This window comes from Pseudophryne corroboree, chromosome 4 (genome assembly GCF_028390025.1).
Source record: "Pseudophryne corroboree isolate aPseCor3 chromosome 4, aPseCor3.hap2, whole genome shotgun sequence".
Classification (NCBI taxonomy): domain Eukaryota; kingdom Metazoa; phylum Chordata; class Amphibia; order Anura; family Myobatrachidae; genus Pseudophryne; species Pseudophryne corroboree.
The window spans coordinates 780,114,773-780,129,030 of record NC_086447.1 but is presented as its reverse complement, the minus strand read 5'-3'; the positions used below and the strand labels follow the sequence as shown (position 1 = coordinate 780,129,030).

General features: G+C 47.4%; 1 protein-coding gene across 2 annotated transcripts in view; it reads right to left on the bottom strand.

Moving 5' to 3' along the window:
- BICRAL (BICRA like chromatin remodeling complex associated protein) overlaps positions 1 to 11,662 on the bottom strand; it is a 196,449-nt gene extending 184,787 nt beyond the window's left edge. For both annotated transcript variants that reach the window (XM_063918308.1, XM_063918310.1), the window contains exon 1: positions 11,545 to 11,662. The gene's annotated coding sequence lies outside the window, so the exon portion shown is untranslated. The remainder of the gene's footprint in view (positions 1 to 11,544) is intronic.
- Between the last annotated feature and the right edge of the window lie 2,596 nt (positions 11,663 to 14,258).

Below are 14,258 nucleotides of genomic sequence, written 5' to 3'. Positions count from 1 at the left end.
TTCTATGTAGTTTTAGCAAGTTTAACATCCCCACCAACAAATGTCTAAAGCATTAAAATCTTACGTATTGCAGTTTCAACCAATACCAAATGGCGCAGGGGAACTTAAATATCTGTACTGTAGATATAGTAATCCACCAATCACAACAGTGAAAATCTTACAATGAACACAGCAATCCACAACAAATGGTGGATGTTACGCTATCTTTAACATCATAAATGTTTTATTAACACTACCTGCACGTTACCTTGACCAAGAGTGCCAAGTTTTTACTCTCAACACCCTATTGGTTCCTGTGTAATCACACCTGTCAATTCTCAACCTGCATAACATGTACATGTTTCCATCAACTGTCCTAGGACTGTCAGTCACCAAATTAGACTGGTTGGATAGACTTACTTTGGGTACAAAATACTGGCAGTCGGGATCCTGATGGCAAGAATCCTGACACATCCCGGTATTTATACCCTACAACTAATCCTACCCCCAAACCCCCTTCCCCCTCATACTCCCCCATCCCCGCAGCTTAACCCTAACCCTCCACCAGGGCTTAACTCTAACCCCTGTATTTATCTCCAGGATGTGCCGGGATTCAGGCCATCAAAATCCAGCTGTCAGTCTTCTGTCAGGGTACCAACTGATGGATCCCCACTAGATGCCATCCAAAGGAGCAATTCAATTATTGCACCAAGTTCAAAACCTGAAAAATTCAATTATTTAAATGGTGAAATTGTATTGACTTCTATGAAAATAAAATGATAAGATCTCATGGAAAAAAAGAAGCAAGGTACAGACAGGAAAGCACAAGAGGGGAAGGAATGTACTAGGGGCCTAATTCAGCATTGGTTGTAGATGTGCAAAGAATTGCACATCTACGATCCACTACACTGACATTTGGGGGGACGCCGAGTACAGGGCAAGTCTGCCCCAAGTGCCGGATCCAGCCCCCATGCGAAAGCATCGCACAGCGGCAATGCTTTCGCATGTTTAGGGTTGCCCTCTGCCTACGCAGCCTAGCTAAGGCAGACTGCTACTCGCCATGTTTCGGGTCGTATCGTAAACGGTACAGACACTCCTGTGTTATCCAGACCGCGCCCCCCCAATGCCGACGTGACACCCCCTCCTGCCCCGCAAACACCTCTGCCTGTCAATTAGTGTGTGCACGCGCCATGCGGCTTCTGTATGTGCACACACATCACAGGGCATCAGCAATAGCAAGTACATCCATTATAGCATGAGATGTGGTACTAAGAATTTGCTGTGGAGAATTGCAAGGTACCAAACTTTGGGGGTTATTCAGAGTTGTTAGTACCCATATCTAACTCTCTCTGCACATGTTACATCTACCCAAGCTGCAGTGCAACATGGTTTTGCCCAATTGCTAACAACTCTGAATAACCCCCTTTTTGTTCATAGCTTAGGTAAAGTAAAGGTAATTTCCCCAAAAAATGTTTCCATTAATTACATTACTGTTGCTTAGTTCTGTTATGTACTGTATGTTTGATGCAGAAAACAAAATTATACACTACAGCATCCACACTTTTCCTTACAATGTAAGTTTCTATATAACACTTACTATTGGTCAAGATAAAAACATGGCTGGAAGTATTTAAATGTTTTACCCAGTTGTTCCCAAACTGGGGGCACTTCCATAGAGGTCACGTGTTTATGCAGGGACATCTTAAGGTGAGCAGGGGGGACCCGTGTGCAACCTGTGTCTGGGCCCCCTCATCTCTAGCCAGCAGTGCAGTGGAACTCGAGACCCAATCGCTGTACCAGAGTCTCATGTGCACGCGCAGATCTCCAGGAAAACAGTGCAGCGGTGTAAGGGTTTCGGTATGATACACTAATGGATGGGATGCCGGCACTCATAATACCAACAACAGCATCCCGACAGCCCCCCAGAAAGTACCCCACCCCTCCCTTGTGAGTGCCTAACCCTAACAGTCCCCGCTTAGTGCCTCACCTTAACCATCCTCTTGCTGTCCCTGCACCATAACCCCACTTCTAATGCCTAAACCTAACCTCCCACCACCCGCGGCAGGACAGGGGTTCATCCCTCTAAAAACATTTTGTATTCCAGGCGTCTGTATTTTGACGCCGGGATCCCAAGCTCCATCTGGATTTTTATGCCAACATTATGCCGCCGTTTGGGATTCCGGCGTCAGTATTTCGATCAGCGGGCTCCCGTCTCGCAGCATTGTCACTACATCCCGATGCAAGTATTCAAGAAATGAGTGCAGTGTGGGCACCTCCGCCCCCCACATCGCAGTTAACAGTTCCCCCCGATACCACTGTCAGCGCACCCGCAGCCGCTGACAGCAGCAGCACGTCAGGAAACCAGGAACGGCCAAATCCGACAGTCAGATTTGGCTGCTCTTTGAATAGGGGTTGTCAGGTCCATTCCGACAACTGCGTGTCGGAATGGACCCGACTCTTATTGAATATACCCCTTAGTCTCTGTGATTAGCAGTCACCAGCACTAAATTTGCCTATCATAAAATATGTGGACAAACGAAGCACAACCCTGCCCACCACTACATAACTAACCTGAAGGACGACAGGTAATCACAGGTTATTTGATATAATTATGGGCGAGTTTCTCAATAAGAAATGTTTGGTTTGGGGTTTCCAGGAAAAATGTTAATACTATAGGGCACAGAGATTCAAAAAAGTTTGGCCATCACTGGTTTATCAGTCTTCAGTGACTACTCTCTGCCACATTAGGCCTCTGTGCCTCAGTGGCAGCACACGCACACTTGTGACAGGTGCAGCAGGAATGACTTACGCAGTATTTATTGGCTACCTATATGTTTTAGCCTAAAACAACATTGTGTCACAACTAGCACAATAATAAATGGAAAAGACTATGCAAGTTTGTGAGTAGGACCCCCCTACTGCTTTGTAACTTAGTATTCAACTTTGTTTTATTAGTTTGTCCCAGTTGGAAAACTGGACAGAGTACTATGGCGCTATATAAATAAAATGCTATGATTAAATGGCAAAACTGTATGATGTGAAACAGAAACATTAAAGGTCACCATTAGCCTACAATAATAAAGCTAGAAATATAAAATTGGAATTAGGATATGGGCAGGCTTTAGTGACAGGGCAATGCAGGAATAAAATAAGATTTTACTTACCGATAAATCTATTTCTCGTAGTCCGTAGTGGATGCTGGGGACTCCGTCAGGACCATGGGGATTAGCGGCTCCGCAGGAGACAGGGCACAAAACTAAAGCTTTAGGATCAGGTGGTGTGTACTGGCTCCTCCCCCTATGACCCTCCTCCAAGCCTCAGTTAGGATACTGTGCCCGGACGAGCGTACACAATAAGGAAGGATATTGAATCCCGGGTAAGACTCATACCAGCCACACCAATCACACCGTATAACTTGTGATCTAAACCCAGTTAACAGTATGACAAACGTAGGAGCCTCTGAACAGACGGCTCACAACAAATAACAACCCGATTTTTTTGTAACAATAACTATGTACAAGTATTGCAGACAATCCGCACTTGGGATGGGCGCCCAGCATCCACTACGGACTACGAGAAATAGATTTATCGGTAAGTAAAATCTTATTTTCTCTGACGTCCTAAGTGGATGCTGGGGACTCCGTCAGGACCATGGGGATTATACCAAAGCTCCCAAACGGGCGGGAGAGTGCGGATGACTCTGCAGCACCGAATGAGAGAACTCCAGGTCCTCTTTAGCCAGGGTATCAAATTTGTAGAATTTTACAAACGTGTTCTCCCCCGACCACGTAGCTGCTCGGCAGAGTTGTAATGCCGAGACCCCTCGGGCAGCCGCCCAGGATGAGCCCACCTTCCTTGTGGAATGGGCCTTGACAGATTTAGGCTGTGGCAGGCCTGCCACAGAATGTGCAAGTTGAATTGTGCTACAAATCCAACGAGCAATTGTCTGCTTAGAAGCAGGAGCACCCAGCTTGTTGGGTGCATACAGTATAAACAGCGAGTCAGATTTTCTGACTCCAGCCGTCCTTGAAATGTATATTTTCAATGCCCTGACGACGTCCAGCAACTTGGAATCTTCCAAATCGCTAGTAGCCGCAGGCACCACAATAGGCTGGTTCAGGTGAAACGCTGACACCACCTTAGGCAGAAACTGAGGACGCGTCCGCAGTTCTGCCCTGTCCGAATGGAAAATCAGATATGGGCTCTTATACGATAAAGCCGCCAATTCTGATACTCTCCTGGCTGAAGCCAGGGCCAGTAGCATGGTTACTTTCCATGTAAGATATTTCAAATCCACCGATTTGAGTGGCTCAAACCAATGGGATTTGAGAAAATCCAAAACTACATTCAGGTCCCACGGAGCCACTGGGGGCACAACCGGGGGCTGTATATGTAGTACTCCTTTTACAAAAGTCTGGACTTCAGGAACTGAAGCCAATTCTTTCTGGAAGAAAATCGACAGGGACGAAATTTGAACCTTAATGGACCCCAATTTGAGGCCCATAGACAATCCTGTTTGCAGGAAATGTAGGAATCGACCCAGTTGAAATTCCTCCGTGGGGGCCTTCCTGGCCTCACACCACGCAACATATTTTCTCCAAATGCGGTGATAATGTTGTGCAGTCACCTCCTTCCTGGCTTTAACCAGTGTAGGAATGACCTCTTCTGGAATGCCTTTTTCCTTTAGAATTCGGCGTTCAACCGCCATGCCGTCAAACGCAGCCGCGGTAAGTCTTGGAATAGACACGGTCCCTGCTGAATCAGGTCCCGTCTTAGAGGTAGAGGCCACGGATTTTCCGTGAGCATCTCCTGAAGTTCCGGGTACCAAGTTCTTCTTGGCCAATCCGGAGCCACGAGTATCGTTCTTACTCCCCTTTGCCGTATAATTCTCAGTACTTTGGGTATGAGAGGCAGAGGAGGAAACACATACACTGACTGGTACACCCACGGTGTTACCAGAGCGTCCACAGCTATTGCCTGAGGGTCTCTTGACCTGGCGCAATACCTGTCCAGTTTTTTGTTGAGGCGAGACGCCATCATATCCACCTTTGGTTTTTCCCAACGGTTCACAATCATGTGGAAGACTTCTGGATGAAGTCCCCACTCTCCCGGGTGTAGATCGTGTCTGCTGAGGAAGTCTGCTTCCCAGTTGTCTACTCCCGGAATGAACACTGCTGACAGTGCTATCACATGATCTTCCGCCCAGCGAAGGATCCTTGCAGCTTCTGCCATTGCTCTCCTGCTTCTTGTGCCGCCCTGTCTGTTTACGTGGGCGACTGCCGTGATGTTGTCCGACTAGATCAACACCGGCTGACCCTGAAGCAGGGGTTTTGCCAGGCTTAGAGCATTGTAAATTGCTCTTAGCTCCAGTATATTTATATGAAGAGACATCTCCAGGCTTGACCATACTCCCTGGAAGTTTCTTCCCTGTGTGACTGCTCCCCAGCCTCTCAGACTGGCATCCGTGGTCACCAGGACCCAGTCCTGTATGCCGAATCTGCGGCCCTCTAACAGATGAGCACTCTGCAACCACCACAGAAGAGACACCCTTGTCCGTGGCGATAAGGTTATCCGCTGATGCATCTGCAGATGCGATCCGGACCATTTGTCCAGCAGATCCCACTGAAAAGTTTGTGCTTGGAATCTGCCGAATGGAATTGCTTCGTAAGAAGCCACCATCTTTCCCAGGACTCTTGTGCATTGATGCACAGACACTTTTCCTGGTTTTAGGAGGTTCCTGACAAGTTCGGATAACTCCTTGGCTTTCTCCTCCGGAAGAAACACCTTTTTCTGAACCGTGTCCAGAATCATTCCCAGGAACAGCAGACGTGTTGTCGGGGTCAACTGAGATTTTGGAAAATTCAGAATCCACCCGTGTTGTTGCAGCACTACTTGGGTTAGTGCTACTCCGTCCTCCAGCTGTTCTCTGGACCTTGCCCTTATCAGGAGATCGTCCAAGTAAGGGATAATTAATACGCCTCTTCTTCGCAGAAGAATCATCATTTCGGCCATTACCTTGGTAAAGACCCGAGGTGCCGTGGACAATCCAAACGGTAGCGTCTGAAACTGATAATGACAGTTTTGCACCACGAACCTGAGGTACCCTTGATGTGAAGGGCAAATTGGGACATTCAGGTAAGCATCCTTTATGTCCAGGGACACCATAAAGTCCCCTTCTTCCAGATTCGCTATCACTGCTCTGAGTGATTCCATCTTGAACTTGAATTTTTGTATGTACAGGTTCAAAGATTTCAGATTTAGAATAGGTCTTACCGAGCCGTCCGGCTTCGGTACCACAAATAGCGTGGAGTAATACCCCTTTCCCTGTTGTAGGAGGGGTACCTTGACTATCACCTGCTGAGAAAACAGCTTGTGAATGGCTTCCAATACCGTCGCCCTGTCTGAGGGAGACGTTGGCAAAGCAGACTTTAGGAACCGGCGAGGGGGAGACTTCTCGAATTCCAACCTGTAACCCTGAGATACTACCTGCAGGATCCAAGGGTCCACCTGTGAGCAAGCCCACTGTGCGCTGAAATTTCTGAGTCGACCCCCCACCGCTCCTGAGTCCGCTTGTACAGCCCCAGCGTCATGCTGAGGGCTTTGCAGAACCCTGGGAGGGCTTCTGTTCCTGGGCAGGGGCTGCTTGCTGCCCTCTCTTACCCCTTCCTCTGCCCCGGGGCAGATATGACTGTCCTTTTGCCCTCTTGTTCTTATAGGACCGAAAGGACTGCGGCTGAAAAGACGGTGTCTTTTTCTGTTGGGAGGGGGTCTGAGGTAAAAAGGTGGATTTTCCGGCAGTTGCCGTGGCCACCAGATCCGATAGACCTACGCCAAATAATTCCTCCCCTTTATACGGCAATACTTCCATATGTCGTTTGGAATCCGCATCACCTGACCACTGTCGCGTCCATAAACTTCTTCTGGCAGATATGGACATCGCACTTACTCTCGATGCCAGGGTGCAAATATCCCTCTGAGCATCTCGCATATAAAGAAAAGCATCCTTTAATTGCTCTATAGTCAATAAAATACTGTCCCTATCCAGGGTATCAATATTTTCAGTCAGGGAATCCGACCAGACCACCCCAGCACTGCACATCCAGGCTGAGGCGATGGCTGGTCGCAGTATAACACCAGTATGTGTGTATATACTCTTTAGGGTAGTTTCCAGCCTCCTATCAGCTGGATCCTTGAGGGCGGCCGTATCAGGAGACGGTAACGCCACTTGTTTTGATAAGCGTGTGAGCGCCTTATCCACCCTAGGGGGTGTTTCCCAGCGCGCCCTAACCTCTGGCGGGAAAGGGTATAATGCCAATAACTTTTTTTTGAAATTAGCACTTTTCTATCTGGGTTAACCCACGCTTCATCACATACATCATTCAATTCCTCTGATTCAGGAAAAACTACAGGTAGTTTTTTCACCCCCCACATAATACCCCTTTTTGTGGTACTTGCAGTATCAGATATATGCAAAGCCTCCTTCATTGCCGTGATCATATAACGTGTGGCTCTACTTGAAAATACGTTTGTTTCTTCACCGTCGACACTAGATTCAGTGTCCGTGTCTGGGTCTGTGTCGACCGACTGAGGTAAAGGGCGTTTTACAGCCCCTGACGGTGTCTGAGACGCCTGGGCAGGTACCAACTGGTTTTCCGGCCGTCTCATGTCGTCAACTGATTTTTGTAATGTGCTGACATTATCACGTAATTCCATAAACAAAGCCATCCATTCCGGTGTCGACTCCCTGGGGGGTGACATCACCATTACCGGCAATTGCTCTGCCTCCACACCAACATCGTCCTCATACATGTCGACACACATGTACCGACACACAGCAGACACACAGGGAATGCTCTTATCGAAGACAGGACCCCACTAGCCCTTTGGGGAGACAGAGGGAGAGTTTGCCAGCACACACCCAAGCGCTATAATATATATGGGAACAACCTTATATAAGTGTTGTATCCTTATAGCAGCTTAAATATATAAAATATCGCCATAAAAAGTGCCCCCCCTCTCTGTTTTACCCTGTTTCTGTAGTGCAGTGCAGGGGAGAGTCCTGGGAGCCTTCCTCACAGCGGAGCTGAGCAGGAAAATGGCGCTGTGTGCTGAGGAGAATAAGCCCCGCCCCCTATTCCGGCGGGCTTTTCTCCCGTAGTTTGTAATATCTGGCAGGGGTTAAATACATCCATATAGCCTCAAGGGCTATATGTGATGTATTTTTTAGCCATAAAAGGTATTTACATTGCTGCCCAGGGCGCCCCCAGCAGCGCCCTGCACCCTCCGTGACCGTTGGTGAGAAGTGTGTGACAAACAATGGCGCACAGCTGCAGTGCTGTGCGCTACCTTCAAGAAGACTGAAAAGCCTTCTGCCGCCGGTTTCTGGACCTTCAATCTTCAGCATCTGCAAGGGGGGTCGGCGGCGCGGCTCCGGGACGAACCCCAGGGTGAGACCTGTGTTCCGACTCCCTCTGGAGCTAATGGTGTCCAGTAGCCTAAGAAGCCAATCCATCCTGCACGCAGGTGAGTTGAACTTCTCTCCCCTAAGTCCCTCGATGCAGTGAGCCTGTTGCCAGCAGGACTCACTGAAAATAATAAACCTAAAAACTTTTTCTAAGCAGCTCCTTAAGAGAGCCACCTAGATTGCACCCTGCTCGGACGGGCACAAAAACCTAACAGAGGCTTGGAGGAGGGTCATAGGGGGAGGAGCCAGTACACACCACCTGATCCTAAAGCTTTAGTTTTGTGCCCTGTCTCCTGCGGAGCCGCTAATCCCCATGGTCCTGACGGAGTCCCCAGCATCCACTTAGGACGTCAGAGAAATATAGATTAGTTTTAATTGGTGTTGCCAATTACCAATGGCAAATAAAACTAAACCTGGCTATACACTTTATCTGCCAGATGAGCTGTCAAACCTGGTTGGTTGGAATGAAAATCTGGTAAATGTATGAGAGCAAGTGACAATCAACCATTTGCTCCCAAACACTGGAAAACAGACATTTGTTAAGTCACAGAATCCCCCAGTGTTTGCTCCACACAAGCTATTATGCTAGGGCTCCTCCATTTCTGGCAAAATGTACAAGTTTACCACTAAAACAAAAGATGGAGAAGGGGGTTCCATGGTTCATCTCACTTCCCCTAAGGGCTTTTGAGAAGAACCACAGGCCCAAGGGAAAAATAATAGCTGCCTGGAGCAGACCCCAATGGCTCTAGAAAGACCCAAGTGAGTAATGATTACCAGTTAGGTGGTAAAACAGCTTTAAGAAGTGTTTGAGTTGTAGACATTATGAAACTGTTTATTTAAAAACTTTTTTTTGGTAACAATGCAAATTTAGATATATTTCATATTCTAACAGGAAATGAACGTTATACAACTCCCCCCTCCCAATACAGAAAACTTGCAACAGGTGCAACCACATATAATGTACATCAAACACAGGTGCCAAATTATTTTCCCCAAAATTTACAATCACAACTAAAATGTTTCATTCACATGTTTATACACATTTGAGGGACTTTGTGTGTAAGGGGATAAGTGTGCAAGACAAACACTCTGGAACAGGCAGGCACTCTAGCACAATGCATGCATGCTGTACCTTGATTAGGACATTTTGGCAGTGTGTTACACCCACCCATCCCATACCTCATCTGGGCGAGTTTATGCGAAGTAGCTTTGCACAACTACCTTTAGATCCCAGTATCACCAAACTGCATTTATAACATACTGAGGAGCTGGACGTAAACATTTTCATGGAAAAACAAAAAAAAGCCCTAGTTTAAAAATGCCAGTACATATGGTTACAGTACATATCGGGCATATTTTCCCCCTCCCCCACCTCAAGAAGAAAATGCCCACAGGGGGGGGGACTGGCCCTTTAAATTTTTAAAAGAACAGCTGCAAAAAAACTTAACCATACAGAATGGAAGATATTATACATACAGCTACCATACAGACATAATATACATATAATAGACCTTAAAAGGGAGATTCAGAAACAAAATACAGAAGCCATGAACAGCTTTATGAACTATTTATACCAGTGAAACATTTACATATATTACTGTACAGTTACATACAGAAACACATTGCAGGTAAATAACTATACTGGCTGATACAGAGGCACATTTATGATATTATAACCATTATTAATTAATATTACTCAACCCCTCCCCCCCCTAAGCACTGGAGATATAGAGCCGGGACTGCGGCGGCTGCTGCTGGGGGAAGGCAGAGCAGAGGGAGCCGTGCAGCGAGCCCGGGGAAGGAGGGCGCAGCAGAGAAGATGGAGGCCGAGGTGAAGTGCGCCATCCCGCCTGGCCCGCTGCCAACAGCCGGCGCCATCTTCCCTCCTCCCTCACCACCATAGAATGTACATTATCATCACATATAAGCTGTGGCGGGAGCCCCGGCCGCCACCATCAATGTCCGTACGTGCGCTCCAACGCCAAAGCGCCGCGGAGTGGAAGTCCATAAACCGAATGCGTTTTTCAAAGCCATTTTATAAAACCAAAAAGGAGCCGGCGGAAGCCCGGTCGCCATTGCCCCACTGCCAGGCCACGGCGACAATAAAATCGCAGAGGAGTCGGTCGCACGGTTGCTGCAGCCTCTTCTTCGGAGAGAAAACGCGCCGCTGGCGGTGAGCTCCGGAGCGGATGGCAGTTTCCTCCCGTGCTCTGTGGCCACCAGCCGGCCAGGGCCCTCCCCCGGAGCGTCTGTGGGGGGACGAGAGGCGCCGCCGGTCGCTGGAGAGGCGGGCGGCGGCGGCGTCTGCACAGCCCCACAGTCGTCGCCGATATTGCAGCGATTCCCAGCGAAGCCAGGAGAGAGGAGAAGAGGGGAGGGGATAGCTAAAGATTATTTTTCTTTTCTATTTTTTCCCTGTCTGTCCCTGACTGTGCTGATCCAGGGCGGGGAGGAGGGGGGAGGTGGGAGCAAGAAAAAGAGAGAGAGAGAGTGAAAAACTAATTTTAAACCGGCTCCAATCAATGAGTCATTGAAAGAAGAGTTTTTCTTTCCTCCCTTCTTCAATTTGCATCAGCTTAAGAGAGCAAAAAGGCACAAACTGCCCCCCCCTCCTCCTCCTCTTCTTCCTCCTCCGTGTTGCACCGTCACCTTTTTTGTAGCTACTTTTTCTACCACCTCCAGCTAAAAAACAACCCTTCCCCTCCCCACGATCACCAACCTCCACGCCACCCCCCAATTGCACAAGGAGATCTATAACCATAAATAAATATTTTATTATTTCCCTTTTTTGTATCTGCCCAAAAAAAAAAAAGAAACAGAGGAGTAAAGAAGAGGGGGTGACAAAAAAAAGCACTAGCCAATAGCTCTCTATGCTGAAACCTAATATGCTGGGGCTTCTTTTCTTGGCAACTGCTTTTTTTTTGGGTATTATTTGCTCCTCTTTTCTTTTTTTTTTTCCCTTGTCTGTCTGGAGATAGATTTCCCCGTCTCTTTTTTTTTTTTCTCTCCCTCCCCGAAGGAAGGGAGGAAGGAGGTTGTGTGTATTTTTTTTCCTTGAAATTTTTATCACAAAATTATAATACACTCAAAGGGAAACTCACCGTCATGAAAAAGCAGTGCCTTGTCAACGGGGTTTCTTCGCCATCACATCAGGGGCTGGCAGTGTAGAGAGAAAGAGAGAGAGGAACATGAGCCTAGCTCAGCCACAAGGAGCAGACAGAGAGAGAGAGCGAGAAAGAAGGGGGGGGGGGACACACATACACATACACACTCACACATGCAAAAGAAAAAAAAGAAAGAAACAATAACATTGTAATACAATATATAGTTTTGTGGTGACCGAATTTTAACTTTTCTTAGAAAAATTAAAATCCTCTTTTTACTTTTGTTAACTGTTAGTAGTATTGTTCATATTTACATTTTGCATATATGCATCATGTATGCAAATATTACTAAATAGGGATTTTGTGATATAAACAAAAAACGTAAGAAAATAAACATTTACTTTTGTATTTTTTTTTATTCTATATATCCTATACATACATACATACACATGAGTGGTTCAGTAAATAGGGTAGAACATTGTAAATGTATTCAACTCATACATATACTTACAGTATAATAAATAAGTATGAACTTAGGACCCGATTCAGTATGAGTTGTAGCAGTGCAGAAATTGCTATCCGACAATTACTGCAGTCTTCACATGCGTGCACGTGCAAGAGCTTATATTGCGAATGCTATCTAAGTACCGGTGGGGAATGGGGCGATGTTGCGGCATTTTTGGGGCTACTGTCCGGGCAACAGGTATGTCCGGAGCGTTTGCGGGGCGGACCCAACGGACTTTGCAGCTAGACTGCAGAGGCAAGGGGCTACCCTAAACATGCGAGCACTTCACTGTTGTTTTCTCTAACGTCCCAGAGGATGCTGGGGACTCCGTAAGGACCATGGGGATAGACGGGCTCCGCAGGAGACATGGGCACTTTAAGAAAGAATTTAGTTCCTGGTGTGCACTGGCTCCTCCCTCCATGCCCCTCCCCCAGACCCCATTTTGATACTGTGCCCAGACGAGCTGGGTGCTTTTCAGTGAGCTCTCCTGAGTTTACTGATAGAAAGTATTTTGTTAGGTTTTTTATTTTCAGGGAGCTCTGCTGGCAACAGACTCCCTGCATCGTGGGACTGGGGGGAGAGAAGCAGCCCTACTCTCTGAAGCTAGGTCCTGCTTCTTAGGCTACTGGACACCATTAGCTCCAGAGGGATTGGTATGCAGGATCTCACCCTCGCCGTCCGTCCCGGAGCCGTGCCGCCGTCCCCCTCGCAGAGCCGGAAGATAGAAGCCGGGTGAGTATGAGAAGAAAAGACTTCAGAGGCGGCAGAAGACTTCATGATCTTCACTGAGGTAACGCACAGCACTGCAGCTGTGCGCTATTGCTCCCACACACCTCACATACTCCGGTCACTGTAAGGGTGCAGGGCGCAGGGGGGGCGCCCTTGGCAGCAATATAAACCTCTTATTTGGCAAAAGGAGCATATATACAGCTGGACACTGTATATATGCATGAGCCCCCGCCAATTTTACACTTTTAGCGGGACAGAAGCCCGCCGTTGAGGGGGCGGGGCTTCTCCCTCAGCACTCACCAGCGCCATGTTTTTCTCCACAGCACCGCTGAGAGGAAGCTCCCCGGACTCTCCCCTGCTTATACCACGGTAGAAGAGAGGGTTTTAAAGAAGAGGGGGGGGGGCACATAATTCGGCGCAGATAATAACAGCGCTACTGGGTAAACATTAAATTGCTGTGTTTTTTCCTGGGTCATATAGCGCTGGGGTGTGTGCTGGCATACTCTCTCTCTCTCTCTCTCTCTCTCTCTCCAAAGGGCCTTGTGGGGGAATTATCTTCAGATGAGCATTCCCTGAGTGTGTGGTGTGTCGGTACGTGTGTGTCGACATGTCTGAGGTTAAAGGCTCTCCTAAGGAGGAGATGGAGCAAATGTGTGTGTGAGTGGTGTCTCCGTCGACAACGCCGACACCTGATTGGATATGTGAAATAAAGTGCTGAGGTAAATTTATTGCACAAAAGATTAGAGAACAGACAGTGAATCTACACAGGTCTGTCCCTATGTCGCAGAGACCTTCAGAGTCTCACAATGCTCACTATCCAAAATAATAGACACTGATATCGACACGGAGTCTGACTCCAGTGTCGACTACGATAATGCAAAGTTACAGCCAAAACTGGCAGAAAAGTATTCAATATATGATTATTGTGATAAAAGATATTTGGCATATCACTGATGACTCATCTGTCCCTGACACAAGGGTACACATGTTTAAGGGGAAGAAAGCTGAGGTAAATTTCCCTCCTCTCATGAAGGAAAAGAGCGTGAATCTCCAGACAAGAAGCTGCAGCTTCCCAAAAAGGAATTCTCAGGGAGTATCCTTTCCCTACTTGGGCCAGGATACGATGGGAATCTTCCCCTAGGATGGACAAAGCTTTGTCACGTTTACCCAAAAGGTAGCGCTGACTTAACAGCTATCCTCAGGGATCCTGCAGATAGCTTGCAGTAAAAGTACTTTGAAGTCCATTTACACACATTCTGGTACACTACTCAGACCGGCGATTGTGTCGGCATGGGTTTATAGCGATGTAGCAGCGTGGACAGATAGCTTATCAGTGGAGATTGAAACCCTAGATAAGGATACCATGGTATTGACCCTAGTATATGTGTGTGTATGTATATATATATATATATATATATATATATACACGGCGTCGGGTGCGACACTCCACGCGGCGGAAACAAAGTACACTTACATC